This window comes from Lutzomyia longipalpis, chromosome 1 (genome assembly GCF_024334085.1).
Source record: "Lutzomyia longipalpis isolate SR_M1_2022 chromosome 1, ASM2433408v1".
Lineage (NCBI taxonomy): Eukaryota > Metazoa > Arthropoda > Insecta > Diptera > Psychodidae > Lutzomyia > Lutzomyia longipalpis.
The window spans coordinates 35250122-35271449 of record NC_074707.1 but is presented as its reverse complement, the minus strand read 5'-3'; the positions used below and the strand labels follow the sequence as shown (position 1 = coordinate 35271449).

Genomic DNA, 21328 nt, shown 5'->3' with positions numbered 1-21328 from the left:
TAATGTTCTACGAGTATAAAAGTGTACCAAATATGCTGTATACTTCGGTAGAAATAAATTCTGAGGAGTTTTGTTAAATACGAAATTCACACACTTGCTTGGCAAGATATGTGTGTATTCTTAACTCTTTCAGATATGTTCCCGGAATGCAGAGGAAGTTATCCAAGACATATGTTCATCAATTATACATATGAATTAATGAATTAATCATATAATATAATCACAAAATAATGATATATAAATACGAAATATCAAAAAAATCACAATAATATAGAAAATTGGAAAAAAATAATAATTAAAAATCTTTTTTAAAAATTTTACGATTTTTTTCGTAAGTTTTATAACGTTCCTATAAGCAGTCCTATAAGTTTCTCATAGTGTATTACAAGACGCACTAATAAGCAATCAAAACTTCTTATAATATTTTTCATAGACAGTTATAACACTGTTATAGGATAATCCTAGAGAACTCTTGTAGGCCCTTATTAGTGCGCCAGATTGGCTCATAATGGTCTGAGAGACATATATGAGCTATCTACAAGCGTTCTCTAGGATATTCATGGTTTTATAAATTTTACTTGAAGTATTCAATGAGAATACTATAGAACTTATTTTGTTCGTTGGGCTGTCCCCAAGGAGCTGCGTGGTGTGATATCCGGACGACGGCAGCTTCAGATGTCCTCCTCAATTGAGTGACAAAACCTCGAGTGTATCTCTAAGGTGTGTGTGAAATATCAACCCACAAGAAAACCACCCCCTCAATTCCTTAATGTACAAGTCAATAGAAACCGAGAGAGAGAGCAAGATAGCAAAAGACCTACCCGGTTCAATACCAAACCTCCCAAAAAGACAAAAAAAATCCAACGTGGGCACGGAAGAGAAAATAATTTAAATTAATTATCATCCAATTCATCGGAAAAATTGGTATGGGGTGACCCAAAACACCTTTAGGGGGAAGTTACATTAAAAAAGATATTCTATCACAAAATGCCTATATAGAATAAAATTGAAATCACAAAACTTTCCGTCGTGAAAAGCTATCCGAAAGTATTGATTAAATCTCACAAAATTAAATTAAACTATATATGCAGAGAGATTATCTATTTTAGGGTTCACATTTCAATTGACGTAAAAAGTTCAGGCGACAGCACAGAGGTTCGACTATTCCAACACAATTTCCATTTATCCTCTGTGAGTGTGCTTAATTAGGCAAAGTTTTATTTTAAATGAGTTTACCATTGAAAGAGGTTCAAACTACATACTTATGTAGGTATGTACCTACATAGAAATGTTGACTCGGTGGACCCCCATTTAGGAGATTAAATTGAGGGTCAACTAACTCAATTTATACGATTAAGCTGTGATTTATGACTTTAACGATTCATTGAATATAATGTCAGAAGTATTTTTTCTTGTAAAAGCTTCACTCTGTACTTTTCCAGAAAAGCCCTAAAGGAAAAGCCGGTTTGAATCAGCAAAGCGCCTATAAGTAATAAAAAGAAAGAAAATAGATAAAATACATTTTTTTGTTTAAAATTAGGATAGAATAGAGCATAGAGAAAAAAGAATTTATTCAAAGAATAGATGTGAAAATTACATGGAATACTTGGGCTATGCAGGAATTTTGGAAAAGCTTAGAAATGCTTCGAAAATCTATTTCAGAAATAAATGAATTTTGTAGTATAAATTGCTGAATATTTATTCAAATATTCAAAATTATTCACATATGTGAATATTCGGAAAATTCTTGGCAAAAATTCAGCAAATTGAAAGCTTCTTGTGTTGCTCTAAAATGGCTTTAATTTACATAAATTAAAAAAATATATAGAAATACGTCCAAATCGGACTCTAATTAATTTTTTTTACAAAAAAATATATTACTTCCGCGTAAAAAAAATTTTCAAACATTTGTGTGCGAAGAAAATTAAATCTAACTTTATAAAAAAAATTATGATTTTATACACCCTCCTGTAACATTTCTCAACTTAAAAAAATAACATTTTTTTGCTTAACAAATTCAATTTAATGTGCATCCAAAAATGCATCATTCTCAGCTTTTTCAAACAATTTATCAACGTCTTTCAGATCAAGACTGTGTGAATGCATCCGGTGTAGTGACTGAAAATTCATTTTTATTGAATTTTCAAGTCACAACGTCGTTCTAACATTGTAAAATTTTCCAACAATTGGCACACAGCAAAAAGCCTGCGAGGGTGGCAAAATAGCCTGAAGGGGGGGAGCGCCTTTTGAGGAAAAGCTCCCTCGCAAACTTTTCCTTGCGCTTGTGTTGCAATAAATAGATAAAATAGGGGGGGGGGGTAAAGAGGGAGAACCAAAGCGGAGGAAATATACAAAGTGGTTCACTCAAATTATATTAGATGATGATGGGCTGTTACCGATAAAAAGCCCATCCGTATCCTGCGAGTACTCTGTCCAGGGGGATTGTTATCATCACTCCATGTGTGTTGTGGCCCTTTTCTTTCGTCGCACCACCACACAACACCGAGAGCTAATCGACATGACTGCGGACAAGTCTGTCACAAGAATCCACCGCCCAGGCAATTTACTCCACCAACCCTCGCCATAGTGTCTGGTCTGGACTGAGGGAGGGTGGAAATGAGAATTTTCTCATGGCGAAATGGGCGACTGCTGGTATGAAGGGGTTGCAGAAAAGAGCTTTTCCAGGGTGAGAAAGAGATGTGAATTAATGCCCCACCGTGCCTGAAACACTACATAATTTTGCGATTCACCCGCAATTTTCCTCCACTTATATGCCCGCATTTTCTGGCCAGAAGAGCACTTTTTCGTCACCCCCCCACCCATAAGACGCCCCAATGCTACTTTCACAGAACCCTATCTCGGGCTCCTCTTAATTTTTCAGATAAACACTCTTTTCGCAGCCCTAAATTGAATATATTCACTTACATTTCGCCCCCATACAATATACACACAGATAGTCTGAGGCAAATTTCCGGCCAGAGACCATTTAACACGTGGAATTTGGCACAATAATTCTTCAGGATTACTATCTCTACCAACCAACGCTCCTTTCACTGCTGCTAAACGTACCTGAATATATATAAAACAGAGTTAAGAATACATAAACATGGATGAATTTGTTACAAGGTACAGGGTGATACACGAATGAGCGATGTGTATTACACATTCAATGGGAAAAGCTATCTAATTTAATCTAAAAATGCCCAAAGCAAGAAAAGATATAAAAACAAATCGAGTTTTGTGATGGTATTCTGAGACAGATATTGAGGGAGGAAATTTTATGGCCAATAGATGTTTTTTTTTTGTTTAGAAAAAGAAATTGTGAATGTATCTTTTAAATATTCTATGACGATTAACTGCTAATGAAAATCTTGGGGACTTTCATCAGGGGCTAAAAGGGTGAATGAAAGTTTTAAGAATAAAAAATCTTCAAGATTTATTCACAAAATTCAATAAAAATAATTCTATGAAATTTAAAGAATGATAATATACTTAAAATTTCTTTTTTTTTATAAAAATTGAAACAAAACTTAATAGAAATTTAGTCGCTTCTTCTAAGAAATAAAATATTTATGAAATTTTCTTGAAAAAAGTCGATCCTTCAGCAGGATATGACCGTATAGTTTACTTTTATAATATACTTATAAATGAGAACAAATTAACAAACAATTTATTGTTGAAAATAGATATATTTTACCCCATTGAGAATGTGTTTCCACCTGTAAGTGTTTATTGCCTAGGAGGAATATACATATACCTACCCTTGAGTATTTAGGTGGGAGTATGAGGCGGTGTTGTCCTTTGTAAGGAAATACGAGAATAGCGAAGGACCTATTATGGGTATTATTATTTACACAACAACATCACCTTTGTAATGTACATGTGGAGTTAATTGAAGCATTACGCAAGAAGGGGGGCGCAGAGTATATTTTTGGACAAATATTTACAAATTAATCCTAATGGAAGCCTTTTTCTGTTGGATTATTTTTTGACGCAAAATTAGAGAGGACGAAACATTATCCAATGATTGCGTATATATGTACATAATTAGGTAACCATACTCCTAAACAAAACATTCCCCGAGGGTAGATTTTCCATTTCATTACGTTGGAAAATAACATACACGGAGAATGAAAATTTTATTAACATTTTCTTGGTAAAGTGAATTATTGAAATTTTCCTGGTGGCATGCGTAATTTGGCTGTGGGAAAATGGAAAAAAATCTGCGGCTCATGTTGTGAATGCACAAAATATTTCTTGGAAAAAAATACTAATTTTCGCGAAAAAAATGTTGTCATTGCATCAAAGGGCGGATTGGATTAGATCTGAAAATAAAATGTTGGTAATTGGAAAAAAAGAATTCATATGCTGTGTGACATTTTGGGCGATGCAAAATATCAGCGGATATTTGCAATAAAAATCTGAGTGAAAGCAAAATTGATGAATGGGAATTTCAGCAAAAATTGAGATTGGAATCGGTGTGGTAGCTTTTTCGAATGACATTTATTTTCAAACATTGAATTTAAATGTTTTTTCCGCGAGTTGTTTAAAGCAATTAAATTTCTATCTGTATAATTTTTGGTTTCAAATTTTAAATTAATTTTATATTTAGAAGTTTTTCAATCTATTGAAATTTTTTTATTAAGTGAAACTTCCTTACATTTAAAAGCCAGTACTTTAGAATTGAAACAAAAATTAAATAAAATAAGCTTACAGAAAAGTCAAAAAAAAAAAGTTAAAAGCTCACATTCAACTCATGCTGTGATTGCAAAATTGCAAAATACAAGAGGAAATATTCCCTTTGCAAACTCTCAAAATAAAACTCAAAATATTCTGACATTATTCAATGGAATGGAAAATATCTTTGAAGTGCTCATTCTGATAATTTCCCATTTTATATTTTCATATTGAAATTCATGGGACATTTGGCAACGATGAAGTTTCTGGGTGAAATGTGAAAAATCAATTTTTCCCGCAGAGGGTAGCATATGCAAAAATTTTCCCACACCCTCCCCTGTGTGTTTCAAAAAAAAAAACCCACACTCGGGATCGGTTTTTTCCCTTCTCTCCTTGCTTTTGAATAAGAGAAAGAGAAAAAAATCCATCTGAAAATGCTTCAACATCCTGCTTCCTTTCTTTCGATATATACGGCACAAATCTGTCACCAAAATGGATGAAGAGAAGAAACTTTCTCACGGAGGTGTATCCCCCAATAAAATGGAGATTTTCTGCTGACAGAAATTGTGAGCGATTCAGCTATTTTTCGCCTCATTCCGCCACGCAGGTATACATACATATAGCGCTATTGGGATGGGTAAAGCATTATTTCAGATTTCTTCCTTCCTTGGTCCAATGGAGCACATAAGGCATAAAGGCGATGTACTGGACGAAGGTTGAAAGTTCATCGCGATTAACTTTCTACCCATGTAGTTGCAATTTTCATTAGATGACTTCACACAAAAGTTGGCACGATGCTTGTCTCAACGAAAAAAAAAAGAAAGAAGTGAATTCCATGAATTTTCCATTAGAATTTTTAAAGTTTTACAACATACTGTGTTGTACGTGGATTCGATTGAGGCAGATTTTCCCTTTAAATCCCATGTATCAATCCCATATTTCTCGGATAAAAATCTCCAATACCAACTTCAAAAGTTCCCAAAGCATTATCCCCCTCTAAAGCTTAAACCCATTGGGGTTGTGTGGGGAAGAGTATGCAGCATTCGAAAAGCAATGGGGTAGGTGGAGGTGGTTCAAAGAGGCGATGAATTCCAATATAGAGTGATCTACAGAATGCGGTAAATTGTATTTAGTCAGCTTTCAACGTATAACTTACAATGAAAATGTTTCCATTTGTGCTTCGTTGCAGTTTGTAGCAATTCTCTGGGTTGCAGCTGAGAGCTAATTCTGATTAGGTTACCCATTACATTCAGCAGGGCTTAAGGAAATTTAAGCTTTCTATAAGATTGAAATCAAATATATAACGTAAAGGACTTTAAACATTTAAGGGCATGAAAAATAGTTTAAGATAGCTTCTAAATGATTTTAAAAAGAATTAAAGAAATATAAAAATTGCGGAGATATATTTTTTTTAATTTGTAATTTTTTGAAGTAATTTTTAAAGGGTTAAATGAGCCAAAAACATGTCAAAAAAGTTTATCAAAACGTCGCTGATCTTTTTCTTAACTGCATTTCCAAGAATTTTCCTCAACACACTGGCAGTTCAGGTAGTTAAATCCCTTTTTGAATATTTCCCTAAACTGAGAAAACTTTCTTAAGACTTCTATACAAAATCTTAAATTCATTCATAACAATACAAACTTCCATCCTTTTAATAAAATATGTCTCAAAAACTTCCTGAAGACATGAAGTCATTCATAGGAGAGATTTTCTTTTTGGGCGGGTATGTAAATGGATTTTTTGGATGAGTACCCCTCAAAGGAGTTCACATGAAAATATGTATGATGAAAAGGATGATTTTTTATTCAAGGAAAAAAAGTGTAAGATGAGGGCAAAAACGATTCAAAAGAATTTCTCTTTCAGCTGTGATCTCTTGTTATTTCCTTATTATTCAATTTGATGATTTTCATTTTCCAACTTTGCATTTTTTTTTCTCGCCTATCTCTTGACTTTTTATATTTTTTTTCTTCTCACTCTAAATATTTTTGTATGTAAAACATGATCCATTGAGATGGAGAAAAAAAAAACATTCCACCCACTAGACGTATGGGGAGAAAATGTAAATGAATTACGCACGAATGAGTGCAGGAACATACATACATAGCACACTCGTATGTTGGTGTTTCATTTCACCCACAGCTTTTGTTGAGCTTGAGCCCCAGCGCCGAAAATTGGCATGGTAATGCTCTAGCTGGGAAGATTTTCCGGGAATTGCTCTGAGAAGTAGGACGACAGCTAGAGAAATGACGCGGAGAGATGGTCTGATTTCGCGAATGATTCTTTTTTTTTGCTTTCTTTTTGTCTTCAGCCCACAATTTATTTCTTCGCCACCACATCTCCCTTTTCTCTGCTTCTTTTTTTTTCGAAGGGGGTTACACACGAAAGAATTGACTGCGACGAGATGGTGCGGGTTTCTTGAGTTCTCTGTGGTATCGAAAATGATGTGGATTAGGATGATTTGACGACTCTGAGAAATTGCCTTCTCGCATTCCACATATATCCCTGTAGGATATCTCAATTCTCGTGTCATTCCGCATGGCTTTTATTGCTTCACGATCGTGCGTGCTGTCATGGTACTTTCTCTCCTGTGCAAAGTATTCACATTTCATCCAAAAGCTCTTACCCAATAGGATACGAAGAATTGCTATTCCTGAGTATAGAAGAATCCCATGTGAGTTGAATTTCAAACACTCCGAATGTTAGATGTTGAGATTGCATTGCACATTTTGAGGTAATTCTGAATAGAGTGCTCACCCACAATACCTCCCACACCCACTCACATTATCACACCACAATATCTCATCATGAAGTGCTTGCTTTTTAGAATTTAGAGGAACCAATTTGCTACATATGGAAGGGAAGATACATCGAGATGAAGCAACGCTTCATCCCGTTTATCCTGTTTAAAGTTCCTTTAGTTTATGTATCGAAGAATCTTATTTACACTCCATGTATCGAGGAAGTTGAACGGATTTTCGGAGAATACAAAGTAGTTGGGAATTGGGAAGAATGTGAGAAAGATAGACGAGCTTAAATGGGAATGGAACTGCTGAAGAATACAAAATGAGGAATAATTATTTGTCTCATTTTATATTAAATTTGCAAATGTTTTAGAGAGATGAAAACTGATTGTGAGTATTTTTGATTTCTTGAGATTTATTTTTGCCTAATTTTTTTTTTGTATAAGATGAGCTATCTTTGTCTTCTTAAGAAAGCTCTACAAAATATCCAAGACAGATTAAGCTTTTCTTCTCAGTATATTGTTTCTTAAAAATATAAAATGAATTATATCTTTCGGAACGTTCGGAACATTTTAATGTGAGATCTCATACCAATTAATCCAATTAAAAGGAAGCTTTGATTTTTCATATCAGGCACTTTTCTTCTAATTTGCTGAATATAGAATGCAACTGTTTATTAAGGCCGGAAACTGCAGCTGACAATATACTATTCAAAGTGCATTTATGCAAAGTTAGTGAACCATTTTGCTTGCTATTCAATGTGGTGGATGAAGTGTCTTTAGAATATGTAATGCAGAATATAAGCAAAATTTTCTTCTGTTAATAACTTTTGCACAACATCCGCAAAAAGAAAAACGAACAGACTATGAAATTTCCAGTTGTGCATGAGAAGAATTTTCGCAAGAAGAAGCGCGGGTGGTGGATGTTATTCGCAGAGAATTGCAATTGACTTTTAATTCCCATAAAACCCTGAAAGGAATTTTCCACGTGATCTCTCGCACGTTGAAATTGTTCCTCATCATCTGTGTGACTTTTCACCTTTTACTTATTTGGCGTCATGGTGTGAGCACCATGGAGAAATCATGCTATGCTGATGTATAAGAAAAGGTCCCATAAAATGAGACGCAGTGTCAAATCCCCGGTGTGCCATTTTCACGGGCTCTGCGTGAGGGTTAAAGAAACGTGATATTGTTAAAATTTATGCACATAATTCTCAATGTTTTCCCACCTCCGTCAAATAAAATTGAATGCAAATTTTTCGTTGGTGGAATCATTAGAAGAGTCCTCTGTGTTTTTAACCGCCTCACCACTTCCACACACACCCACTCACCCACCCAAAGAACTCCAAGTGAGAACACCCCCCATTGAGCGGAACATTCAACCCCTTTTTTCGGTGCCATCCACAAGCAGAAAAACCATTCTTGTCTCATGGCAAACGACATACTCCATCCGAAAATGTTCGTTTTATTTATTAAATCGTCGACTCTCAAGCGATGCGAATGGGTTTCCTTGGTGGTGTATGCCTCGTGGCTCTCATGGTTCTGCACCACATTGCGTAAGTTCTCGAGTTTCATCCACTTTTGCCGAGCCCTGAAACACCACTGTATAATTTCATATAAATTGTCGCAGGGACAACCCCGCATGTCGTCGCGCACGGGGGTGGCCAAACACCCCCGAGGCGAGGGAGGACACGGGTCGATAGGAAGTCGTTACATACACTACAAGCGCTGCTGAACCTTTTTTTCATCCTTCGAAACACACACTCGTTCATTTTTCTTCTCACAGGCCGTTTTTTTAACATGATGGGGAAAACGTACGAAAACACGTACACACCACAAAAGCATTTATTTGCTGTATTGGACCCACTTTTTTTTGTCACAAAATCCACCTTTATTGTCGACCGGAGTCCCTTTTTCTCCCAGGTGAAGATCATCACCCAGTTTTCGTAAGAAGAGAAAAGGCACCTATAGTCCAATATTGAGCTTTCACTTGAACAATCCTCTCAAATTAAAATGTTCTTTTCAAGTTTCCCCATTTTGACGTTGATTCTCATTCTTCACACGCGTAGGAAGGGATTTATACTAATTTTCTTTCTTTACAACTGAAGCACGAAAGGGGAAAAACCTAAAAAAGAAAACTTTGGGAAATGCTATCACCATTTAAACTGTAGGTAGGTAGGCACTGTATAAAAGCAAATCTACAACATAATCTCGTCTTATGAGGCAATAGAGAATAAATTAATTCTCAATAATTTCATTATATCTATTTTGTTTAATTAATGAATTAATTTTCAATCAAGTGGAGACGTCTGGTGAATCCTTATTTATGAAGACAATTTTAAGATTAAAAAATGTTTCTTAAACACCAGGTGTCTCCATTAAGATCTATGGAAAAAATAAAGAAAGCATTTAAAGAAGTAGCAGCGCAGTGGAGACGCCTAGTAGGTACCAGGCGCCTCCATCTGTTCTTTTTCTTTACCTTTTCTCTACCATGAAGCGATATCTCGACTTCTTATCATTCTAAAATGACCAAAAAAGATTTGAACGGGTTTATATTATATTAAACACATACATATAATTATGTTTAGATCTTATATACCGCAAAAATTTTTTTTGAAGCTATAGGTGACCGTTTTCATTTAATTTCAAACCAATTGACCTTAATGGATTTTCCTTTTTCAATGCCACACCGCTATGAACTCCAGGAAAGCGAAACGTGGTGGGAATATAATGAACGAAATGAATAATTGATAAAAAAAATATTTAAGTTTTATTGACTTATTATCTTCACGAAGTTGCTCATATTTTTTTTACGACAGCAATCTCGAAGGTTTGAACTCCCTCCTAGATGGCAGAGAGACTATCATTTGTATTCACTGACGAAGGTTCCTATGTATACGCTATATGCCTCAATATCTCACAATATATGTGCCCTTAATGCTAAAATAATGCCATGTCTAATGTTAAAGGGAAATTCGGCAGTATCACGTAATGCCGAGAAGTAATGTCCGTAATTAATGTAATTTTACCCAAAGAAATATCTCTCTGAATATCCTGAGGAAATCACTTACTTACGTACTTTATTATCTCAAAATAATACATTACGTGGCTAAAGGGCAAATTCTGATAACTTTAATTGAAAAATTCAAACTTTTAAATTGATTTCTCTCGGGGCATTACTAATTCTCTCTCTCTTGCTGTAAAGCATCTCTTGCTCTGCAATTTATACCTCATTAACATGTAGACAGTGAAGCTTCATTTTAAAATTTAATCCATCTGCTTTATTAAACTAGCAATTTTACAATCTAGGTGATATGCTAAAAATAGATTATAAAGCTTGATTGAACATTATAAAAGAATAAAATATTCTGCTCTCCATAGAATCGTTCGGATTATTATTTTTAATCGTCACACTGTGTTGAAAATTCGAGTTTTCTCACATTTTTCCAGATTTTCTCAATACAATTCACATCTCTGATTTACTATATAGGGCTAAAAATAATACCAAAAGAAACCATTTGGTGCCACAGAACCCTTCATAGGCAAAAAGGACATACATATGTACATAAAAAATATATATTTCTGTGCTGTTTTCTGTGAATTTCATTTTGGGTAGCCCCAAATTTTATGTTATCTCCCCTTTGCCTCGGGGCCAATCACCCACAAAATTATCTTAATCAATGTGATGTGCTATTTTTCCATGGGACTGTAAAAGTCATCTCTCTGTGGATGATTGTCCGGCGCGTCTGCAAGGAATCACTTTTGCTTGTGAGGGCAGAAACGCCAGCAGGATTTCTGCTGTGCTTGGGGGTCAATACATTGGTATACGCTGTGCGAGATGGGATATATTTCGGTTTTTCGGTGAGATGGATGAATGGAGAAAAATTTGTTGTTCTATTCCACCACATTCCTCGCGCGCATTTATTTTATTGCCACACACTGCGGGTTCCACCCGGAAGAATAAAATCTTCCGCAGCAGGAAAAGTTTGCTCATTTTGGGCCAAGAGTGTGTAAGTACCTCATATTGTGTTTATATTGAATTTTCTGCTCTATTTTCATCCCTCTCCCGCTCACTTACTCATCCAAAGCCACCCCCAACGACCACCCACCCCCCACTGATTGGCATACACGACGACCATATCTATAGTTATTTTTATTGGGACGATTGTGATTTTTTTACACACGCCACAAAGGGAGAAAATTCGCTGAGCATCGATGGGGGAGAGAGGCGAAAAAAAAACAGAGGCGAAAGGAAAGTCACAGAGAGATAGCAGCAAAAGAAAATATTCATGAAAGGGGGTGGAGAAAGAGAAGGAAAAAAAAGATGAGGGAAATGATTGATAAATGTTTGGGATTGGTATTCTGGTTTAGAAGAGAAGTGGCACTGGAGGTGAAAAGGGGGAGAATGTAATAAAATAACTTTTGATGATAAATAAAATCACTGCGTATTCAAAACCCTTTGATAATGTTTGAGAGTTCAAGAAAAAGAAACGAAGAGAAAAGTTTTTAAAGAAAGAAATGGGGGGAGTGACTGCAATGTGAACCAATTGAACTGTCTAAGAAAATAGAGGAAAATGAAATATTAAGGGTAAACATTTCTTGAAAAATGTTATAAGACTTTTTTTTTAATTGGACTAAAATCAGAAAAGCTCTAAAGCTCTTTGTATTGAAAACTAAACAAATATAATTTAAAAAGCTTCATAAAATGAAACAAATCACAAACGGATATACAAAGAAGAAATAGAATAACGTATTAGCTCCTCAATTGCCATGCCCTGTATAAACTAGGCAGATTGGTTTAGGATTGAATTCTAAAGGGAAAAGTGTCTGAAGCTCCTCGCTTGTTCCACCCACAATGTCAGCCATTGAGCGCGACAGACGTTTTTCTATGAGGATTTTGGGGATTTTTTTTTACTTGAAATGGAAATTCAACGAATTGAAGATTCTTCTCAAGTGAATAAATTTTATTTCCCATTTCGCGACAGAAGGGTGCACAAAAAAAGAAGCCCAGAGAATAGATGTCGCAACAAAAGCTTCCGTGAATTTTTTCCAAGAGTGACTTTCATTGAATTTCGGGTGTACATTGCGTCTACATTTCACCACCACCATGTGCCCGTTAGCTGAAAGCTCGCCAACTCCCCCATGCTTCCGCAAAAGCTCTTCTTCACGACCCCACATAAGAAAAGAAAGGAATGTCACGCAGCAAAGGGTGGAGATGGATGAGATGAAAAGAAATCACCCACGAACAGTGTTGACATTGATAATAGAAACTCCAACGGACGGGGAAGGAAATCCTCTCCCCCATACCACACTATAAGAAAAGAAAATACGGTGGATTATATTCGATATTTCCCACATATAGAACTAATAAAAAGCATTCACAGTTGGAGTTGAGTGTAATGGGGGTTGAATATTTGCATGAAATAAGCTGCAAACGAGATTGGGAAAAGCTTGCATGTGCTTTTTTTCGTACATGTGGAAAAACAAAAAAAACCCACCCTTGACACAGCCACCCCCTCGTGGCACACACGAAGGCTAACCGTGAAAGTCGAGGCCATTTCCCAAAGCAAATGATAGAAATGAAAATTATGGGAAAATTAAGCAAGAAAACGTTCATTTTCAATTCAATTCTTTTCAGAATGGAAAACTTCTTTTTTGAGCAATTGAAAACAGGATTTATTTCAGAGATTGAATTTAAGCTTGATTAAAGCTTTTTTTTTGAACAGTTCATATAATTTTATAGGGGAGAATGGCTTAATTTTGATTTATTTTGGCTTATTTTCTGTAAAAAGCAATGAAGAAATTATTCAATTTTCATGAAATTAATTTTCTTCTTAACTTTGTAAGAAAGAAAGAACAAAAAATCGAAAAAATCACATTTGGTCCATCTTTCCCTATGGATATAATTCTTCATATCAAAAGGCGTCTACCACCCATTTGGGGCAGTAAATTAATCCTCTCTCTGTATTTGCTTTCAACATCTTGAGTGTGATTTGTTAAATTTATTTGCAGATGAAAGAACAGCAAAGTTTGTTAGTCTCAATATTTCCGCACACAATATTCTTTCCCTCGCTTGAAGTCCATGAAGCACTGCCCATGATCCCCCTCTTGCTGTAATTATTTAATCATTAGAGGAAGTTGGGGGCGCAAAAATACGAAATTTAGCTCAATGGATGTGTCACGAACAGTGATTTTTCCATTGAAAAGTGAGGAAATGGCACGAATAGTCTATCTAAACGCATTTGACTTAATTAAAAACGTAACAAATTGCTTCTTAATTGTCGCTTCGAACATCTGCACATACTTCCATCATGGAGGAGACTCATCGTACACCCCCCGCCCTGTATTCCCCCGAAGCAGTTGAGGAAACGGAAAAAGGATAATTCGAACAGAACGGGGCTCATTAAGTAGTTTTCCCATTCTCGCACATCTCAAGTCTAATTCGATGAATTACACGAAGTGTCTCAAAATCGACGGGAAAAAATCGTTCGATTTAATTGCTCTCCTCGAAGGTGTGAGAGAACACAATGAAATTAGATCCATAAGTGTGCCCCTCGAGGTGAATTTACTTAATTGCTCTATTTGAGATCAATTGCAGATTGTTGCGTCTCTTTTGCTCTCGCACGTGCTATTTGTCGTTCAAGGCTCTTCTTTGGTGGCAATCCAATTAAATACTCCGCACCATCGAGGTGCATTTCAAAGAAATGAAATTTTAATGGCCTTATGGCTTCCTTAAGTACCTATACAAACTATTGTAAGCAATCACAAAACCACATTGAGGTACTTCCACACGGCCGCACAAAAGGCAAACCTTCCCTTTTCTTGGTTATTTCTTTTTCTGAGGTGAGAAATGCGGTAGAAGCAAAGAGAAAATGCAAAAGATTTAAATAAACATCGCTCCAAAGACCGCAAGTTGGGGCAAAAAGGATTTTCTTATTCGTCTCTCGGTGTGTGTGTGTGGTTGTGATTAAAAAGAAGCAAAGAAATCCTCTTTTCCCCTAAATTTAATTTGAATGAAATTCGAACGTGACCCGAAGGGAAAAGCATCTATTTTCGGTTTTCCTTTTGAATTTTTCGGCTCAAGCATGTACAAGGAAAATTTATCCATGGTGTACATTTTAAGCTGAAGACACAAAGAAGATTTATCTGGGAAGTGGCGCAAAATTCCCATTTCTCTGCTATTTTCGGTAATTAAATTGTCGGAGAAACACCACAATTTACTATAATCTCGTTTCAACCATGGAAAATGTCCTCTGACGTAAATGTTGTATGTATAACTGAAAAGATATTTGTCCCCTTGATTCTATGTTATTATTCTATGCTATTTCCTACACATATAAACTTCTGAAGAGTCCATTAATTTTCATAAAACAAAATGGGATGTCTGAAATATTCAGAAGTGATTTTAGATGCAAAACACGTAGAAGAGATTGCAGTTTAAGTTTTATTGAAGATTTTAAAAATAAATTTAAGTTTTCGAAAAGAATTATTCAGCCAATTTTCACATGCAGTCATGCGTTAGTTTGTTATAGAAAACTTGTCATAACTGAGAGTGCAAGAGGAAGATTCGGAAAAGCGGAAAAACTGATGACATTATTGATCAAATTTAATATTCTTCTCCTATTGAAAGTTAAGAGAACAGTTTATCAGAATTTTCTTTTTTAAATTTTTTAAGACAATTTTGATATATGTAAAAGAAAAACGTAAAATTATTCACATTTAAATTTTATTAAAAAAAAGTAAATAAATCTTAAAAATCAAAATGATTTTTTTTAATATAAAATTTTCAGAATTTACGTAAGATTTCCAGCCATTTCCCTCCACTTCTCAATAATTTGTTGGGCATTGAAATGTTTAATTTTGTTCACTGAATCTTCCAACAAATTCGTCAATGTTCCTTGAGTCTCGGTGGGAGGAAAAGTATTTATGCCGACATTTTGATAAGTTGTGGGTGGATAAATACACATGTCGTGTGTTTGGGTGTTAATTTGCTGGATCATTTCCCTCTCGCCATGAATTTGTGGTACTCTGAAAGATTTGCAAAAATGTGTACCTTCGTATTTTCCCATTTTCCACAACATTAACTTTTTAGCAACTAATTTAGCTTTGGTAATTTTCTGTAGAGATGCAACTTACACGTAAGAGATGCACTGATTCGTGTAAGACTGAGGCAAACAAACCATACAAGGCACTAAGAGAGAAATTCTTGCATCTACCACATTTCTAACGTCGTATTGATTTAAGAGGAATGCCTGATTTTCCACTGTAATTGACTGAGACGATGCATTTACGAGAATTTTCGCACTGTTAAGAATTTGGATGTTTACTCTTGAATTTGCCATTTATGTGAATTTTCAATTAAAAAAAAAACAAAACTAATTTTCTCGGAAATAAATTTTCTAAAAAAATAAAAATTAATTTTTCTGATACTTTAATTTCAATTTAGATTTTCATTATTTATTTTCAATTTCCTATAAACGCTTGTTTGAAAATTCATTACGGTTTAATTGTATAAAATTTTCCAATTTTCTTCTCCATTATTTTTATTTACCTCAATAATCTTCAAAGTTATTTTCCCGTGAATTTTTTTTAATATACCTTTCAATGTGAGTGTAAGTTTTCAGACTTTAATTGCTCGTAGACACGTTTCAAGGTAAAAAAAGGTGCTAAAAAAGGAAACTTTTATTTTCTACCTTGTGAGGAAAAGTTTTCACGGAAAGCTGAACAATTCAACCTTGTAGACCACAGGAATTTTAATAGAGCTGACCGCAAAATGGTGTAAATTGAAATAATTGGCAAGTTTGCTGGGTGAGATAGAAATATGAGAAACATTTAGCACTTACCCCGAGCTTCCAATTAGCGGAGCCATATGGATTCTCTCTTATTGTCCGGCAAACATTTCGCTAATTGACGTCATTTTCGCAATAATAGCAATGTGAAATATGAATCTGATATGCACTTAAATTCCCCTAAAGGCATTATAAACAACATTTAAGCTTCATTTACTGCACAAAAGGGGTGAAAATGCGAAATAAGCACACTCCCACGGCAATCAGCATTTTTCTCGGTTAATCCGATTATTGTGTGCACTAACTGTGCTATGTATATAGGGAAAATGCAGGAAATTTTCAAGCATATTATCTCAACAACATAAGTTGAACATTTCCTTTTTGTAATTTACCAATTAATCGTGCAAAAAGGGGGGTTGATATAAAGTGTAAATGCATTCAGAGTTGAATATTAAATAGTTCTCGCTATAAGCTTCCGGGAATATATTTTGTCTCACTTCTTGTGCCAGAAGAAGAGAATGAGAGGAAAACAGAGGAAAAAAAACGAAGCTTGGAAACATTTTTCATTCACACGGATTGCGAGGAAAATCTTCTGCACACTGATTTTTTGGCAACGAAAATGTGTTACAAGAAAAATTCAAGACTTATGCTTCAAAATATATGATTTTTCACTCAAGTAATTTGTGGTTTTGCTTAAGGGTAAAATGTTAAAAAAAAAGCTTTCCAATGGATAAAAAAAAGTTTCAAAAATATGTTCTAGGAATCTTTTCAGTGAAATAGAACTCGAGGGTTGGAAAATATACTATACTAATTCATTTAACAATCAGAATCAACCGAAAACAAACCTTGAGCAAAGTCCGCAAAGCTCCCTCCAAGAAGATCTTTCATGGACCAATATAAGAAAAAGTTTCGTTTCACTGTGTACTAAAGGAATTTTGGACATGTTGAAAGGAAAAAAAAGCATAATCCGCATTTCTCCCATTCACGGCGTGATTTATTTGGGTGGAATTTTTTTCCTTAACAAGCAGAAGGTTGGGATAAATTAGTACAAGTGGATGATGAAGATAGCCGTACTTTCTTCGACCCCCTCCAATGAGGAGATTGACTTTATTACTTTTTTTTTCAATGAAGAATGAAGCAAAGGAAGAGGACATTAAAGTGAAAAATCGCAATAAATGCTCAAAGTGGCGTGTATGTGAAGCTATTTCGCAATGAAGAATCATTTTTCATTTCTCCACTTAAAGTGGTGAAGACAATTAAATTGATTAAATTGATTAAGTGAAAGTGAAGACAATCTTTGATGAATTTCAACTTTTTTCTCATTTTTTGTGTGCCTTTTTCTTCTTCTCCACTTAAGTGCCATTTGTTGGTGAGAGGGTGGATGCGGGTGGTGCGAGTGAAGGTGGTACGGAATCAGTGGGTGGTCTGGGTGAAAAATTGATAAATGTCTTAGCTTGTAAGTTGAACAAATAAATTTCATTCGCTTTTGGCTTGCGGAGTCGCATTTTGAGGGAGCTATACACAGCAAGAAAGGGATTAAGGATATAAATGTGCTGAATGCAGTGTGTTTCACTAATAATTCCACAACCCCAAGAGACACACAACTTGTGCTGACACTCTATAAATTCCAATTAGGACTAATGTAATTGGCTTTTTATACACATATACACACACATAGCTCTGCAGAAGCCAAAAAGCAACCCCAGAATTCACGGTGTTTGCAAAAAGCACCGAGATGCCAGAGAATTTTATATATTTGCAACAAGTGTTGCCTCCCGGCAACCTTAAAATCTTTCATATAAACGATGTTTACGGGGTTATTTGCCATGCAGTGCCATTTTGCAGTATAGTATTCCACGACACACCCAAGCTTACTAATTGCATCAAAATTGCAGGAAAAGTTTACTATATATAACCCACCCCTTTATACCGCCTTCATGTTGCTGCTGTACATACAAACAGCAGGATGGGAGGCAAAACCTGCTATCGAAGCATTACGTTGCATTTTTAGCGATGAAATGCAATACTTTGGGAAACGTCTTTTGATACCTCCCAGCTATTTTTCACCTTCTCACTTTGCGTCAAAGAAGGGGAGCATTTGTAAGTCAATAAAAATATCGTGAATAGGAAAAGTGGCAGAACTTAATGGAATTCCTTATCAATATATACTTTCCTTTTGGAATTATTTGCAAAAGCTTTTATCTGCATACATTTGCTTTTGAAGTTCAATGTACCTGCAACTTGTTCCTTTTGTACATCACACGTAAAACACCAAAAGCTTTTAAATCTTTGGATTATAAGCTCACGGTATTCTAAGGTAGAAATTGAGGCAATAGAGTGGTGTAGAGAGTGGCAAGAGGGGAAGAACAAATAAGGAAAAAGGGAAAATGAAAAGATACCAAAAGAGAGAGAAATTTAGAAAATTTATTTCTTGAACCAATCTTTTAGATTTTCATTCGAGTATGTACCCCAAAATTCTTCCCCATAATTTAACTGTCAGCTCGGATGTTCAAAAAATTCCGTATATCTACAATTCTCCTTTGAAAGGATTCAATATTAATAAAAAACATCCAAAAACAAATCTTTTTTTGCAATTTCTGCACAATTTCAACTTCCTTGAGAAGCTAAAGAATGTGCCTTTAACCATAAAACGCGATGGTGTGAATATTCCCAAAGTGCAAGTTTCAGCAAATGTAAATTGCCACAAACATTTCTTTAGCTGCTCTTTACCCAGGAAAAGTGGGCAGAGCTTTTTCTGGGGGGTTTAAAATAAAAAGGGGGATGTTTTTATGTGCAGAAATGAGAGGGTGTGAAGGAAGTTTTGGTGTATTTTTGGATCTTTTCTCGTATGTGTGGTTAAATTTCCACTCGGGAGACACACATTTGCCTATAGATGGTGTGCGAGGGGCTCCCCTGCCCTCATAAAAGCCTGGGAAAGCTACACACGCGAGAAATTGTGATAAATATTCAACAAACAGCATGCGAGGGGGATTGTGGGTGGCGCCCAGGGAGGAAGAAGATAACACGGAATCCACCGAAAAAAAATCTCTTCCTTTATTTTCTCGCATGGTGCTATGGTATGAGTGCTATTGAGTCACATTTTACAAGACAGACTCCGCGTTTTTTGGGCGTACAATTGGTGTTTGTTTCCATTTTTGTGCGACAGCGGAAAAACAGCGATGTGGGTGGTTGACGCTGACTTTGCGAAAACTGCGTTTAGGAATTTAAAAATCACTCTAATCGTCACCATCGCAGACAATCTTGCGGACGAATTATTTCACTTTTCTCTTCATGGTTGTTTCTCTCACTTTTCGTCAGAGTTTTTGTTGTTGTTGTTGTTGGTGTTGCTCGTGTTGCTGGTACTCTGCCATGCCTCGGCGCCAGAAGTGAGTGAATTTATTGACTAACTTGTACGAGGGATATTTTCAAAGCAATTTGCAGTGGGAAATTTTTCGCAAAACTTTTTTTCTCCCCCGAAACTCACAGAGGACATTTTTCATCATTAGCAGAAAAAAGTGTGGATTGATTGCATGAATATTGTATTATGGCGTGCTATTGGACTTTAATTTGTTCGCCAAACTGAAAATGAACTGAATTGTTGCAATATTGCTACTTTTGCTAAAGCAAAAAATTGTCATATGTAAATTTTATTGCCCTAAAAAGAAGAATTTCTATGAAAAAACTAAATTGTAATTAACTAATTATCTATAATTAATTATATACATACATACCCATGTTCTATATAGCTTCTTGATTTTTCTGGTATTTCTTTTCCTTTATGTTTGTAGAGGTAGTATGGTTGCAAACACACCTTTTCGTCCCAAATCATAACCCATTACCATACAATCCCCATTTGTGGGGCACGTATGGAAAGTGAGGCACGTGTAAAAGGAAAAATTGGAGGCAATATGGGGAGTAAAAGAAGACTTTTTCATCCATTGAGTGTGCTATATGCTCACAATGAGGAGCATGTTGAAATGTTAAATGGGATTTTGATTGCATATGTTTTGCATACATTCACGTTTTGCCACGGTTCTCGGGGAGGCCGCCTTTTGGTATTTTTAGACGCATGGAGAACCCCTGTGCGGCCGCGGCGGCGGTGTCATTGAAACGGCGACGACGGCGCGAAGGGTATAGGCCGCACTGGTGCGGGCGCTCCAAGTTGAGGGGTGAGTTTGCATGATGGGAAAAGTCAAGGTTATCGCATTTCACCCCATTTCAGTTCACCACCTTGGTGTGCTCCTTCCACCACCAAAACGATAAGGCCGCCACCACCCTCTCAACGCACAGCGCTAAGTAATATTTAATACAGCTGGGCTGTTTTCGGGTCACCACCCCTCGACGGGGTTTATTGAAAGAAATACCATGAGCATTTCTCGAGCATTCCTGATCCATGGCACACAAGTCCCTTACATGGTGGGTAATTTATGGTGCGGTAAAGCACTTTTTGGGAATCGCAAATTTATCCATTAAATTGAAAATTGATTTAGGGGTTTTCCGCCCCATTCCAGGAATTCTCTTTTCGCCATTTTCACCCATCTTTTCCCATTCACACGTTCCTATTCAACAATATTGCATCCACCCAGCTCACATTTTATACACTTTGAATATCAAAAGGAATTCTTGTATTTTACGAAGCTTCTTGAAAAAAAAAAACTTTTGAAGGAGTTTTCTTTTAAAAGAAAACAACCCCTTCAACCAAAGGTTGATAATGTTTATCTTATAAATACTTTTTGAACTTTATGACTTTATCATATATTTTTAAAGATTTTTAAGTGATTTTTAAGAACGTTCTAATTAAACTTTTTATTATTATGATGGAGGCGCCTGGTAATTTGAAAGGTTCTCCATTATATGTATTTCAAAGAAAAATTATTTTTTAAAAATTAATTTTATTTCTTAAATGTTACACATATTTGTTTCATTGTAATTGTAGTCTTTTGCCCCATACTCCCCTATTTTATGATAGTCTCAATAGAGCAGTTAATTACTTAACATGTGTGAAAATTGAATTTATATCAGAATTGAAAATAAATTTAAATGGACATGTAATGAGGACGATAATGAGCTGAATTCGAAAATATGTTTCATAACACATAAATGTTACGCATACATTTTGCTT

General features: G+C 35.5%; 1 protein-coding gene across 2 annotated transcripts in view; it reads left to right on the top strand.

The window, feature by feature from the left end:
* The first annotated feature begins 343 nt into the window (after window positions 1–343).
* Window positions 344–21328, top strand: part of LOC129786302 (gamma-aminobutyric acid type B receptor subunit 2) — a 59580-nt gene continuing 38595 nt past the window's right edge. For both annotated transcript variants that reach the window (XM_055821217.1, XM_055821216.1), the window contains exon 1: window positions 344–720. The gene's annotated coding sequence lies outside the window, so the exon portion shown is untranslated. The remainder of the gene's footprint in view (window positions 721–21328) is intronic.